Source organism: Alligator sinensis, unplaced genomic scaffold (genome assembly GCF_000455745.1).
Source record: "Alligator sinensis unplaced genomic scaffold, ASM45574v1 scaffold1675_1, whole genome shotgun sequence".
NCBI classification, from domain to species: domain Eukaryota; kingdom Metazoa; phylum Chordata; order Crocodylia; family Alligatoridae; genus Alligator; species Alligator sinensis.
In genome coordinates, this window is record NW_005843086.1 from 312,921 (window position 1) to 314,345 (window position 1,425).

At 57.1% G+C, this 1,425-nt stretch overlaps 1 protein-coding gene across 4 annotated transcripts in view; it reads right to left on the reverse strand.

The window, feature by feature from the left end:
- The window catches only part of TBRG4 (transforming growth factor beta regulator 4), a 25,870-nt gene that overhangs the window by 7,946 nt on the left and 16,499 nt on the right, over nt 1-1,425 (reverse strand). The gene's annotated exons all lie outside the window — the stretch shown is intronic.

The window sequence follows — 1,425 nt, forward strand, 5'->3', positions numbered from 1 at the left end:
CCCAACACCAGCGTGGCTGGCAGGTGGCATTTAAGCTAAACCCCGGCAGCAGGGTTTGCAATCGAGGGAGGTTTCATGGCTCTGTGGAGCAGAGAAGGCTGCATCCCAATGTCCTCTGCACGGAATGGGTTTGATGGCTTGTTATGCCAGGGCTGCTGCTACGGAGGGGACACGTGCCACACTCACTCGAGGGCCGCATGCCAGGCTCACCAGCACTCGGTCACACCACTGAAAACTGGGCAGTTGGATGAGGAACCTGGATGCTGCCCAAGGACAGGAGCGAGGGGGAAGTTCTCTCAGAACCCTGACCCGAGCCGTGGTGCAGTGACTTTACCGGCCCCTCAAACTCATGGGACTAACACAGCTGATGGTTTTTGGTTTATTATAGCTCTACCCTCTTCTGCCACTCATCTCTCTGTGCTCCCTCTTCCCTTTAGCTTGGTCTCATCCTTCTGCAGAATGAGACTTGTTGATAGCAACTGTTCTGGTCTGTGAGCACTCCTGATAACTTCACTTTGCACCACCGTGTAACTGCCTACTCCCTGCTTTCCTGGCCCCAAGAGGCATTTGGTGTCTAAAGCTCATCTTGCACCTCTGCCAACTAGTCAGTCCAGCAAGAGATACTGGACCAAATTGCACTTTCCTGCACTGCCCTGGGACCACCAAAGCTGCAACACCCCCTGCCACTCGACCTGCACCCTCTGCTGGTCACTGCCCTCTTTATAATGAGGGGCAACGCAATTTTCCTTTCTAGGTGACTGTGGCCTTTACCCTGGAGTCATGCAACACCAAGCTCTCAGTGCCCTCAGAGCAGACTGACAACTAAACATACACCAGGACCCAGTCCCTGCTGCCTGAATGCCCCGCTCTTCTTCTGACATGGCTCCGATGTGACAGCTGCCTCCCCAGAGACAGGGCTGCACCTGGGGAGCTCAGCTTGAAAGCCTGGGGTGGAGTCCCCAAGGCCAGCATAGACCACAGGGGTAGAGATAGCACATTCAGCCCCTGCAGAAAAGAGGAGTGCAGAGAACAGCCTGCCTCAGCCCCAGCACCAGCCTCACCTTGGGTTTCACACACCTGAGTTCTGCCTGCACCCACCCTTCACAGGTCTCACTGCTTGTGGCAGAAATGCCCCCGTCGGTGCCCCTCTCCAGAGATCTGTCTCAGCCAGCCCGAGAGGCTGCTGTTGAATCTCTCACAGCGGGGATCTCGCTCCTTGTCTGCAGACAAAAGCCTGGCGCCTGGGAGGCGATGCTCTGGTCACCTGGGCAGGGGGGGGAAGACCCGGCCCTGCGCGCGGGCCCAGGTAGCCAGGGATGCTATGCAGATTGGACGGTTTGTAGCCAGTATTGGCAGCTTCGATTGGACCGGCTGCTGAGGTCAGGGAGGTTTTAAAAAGGCCTGGGCCAGGAAGAAGGGGAGCCA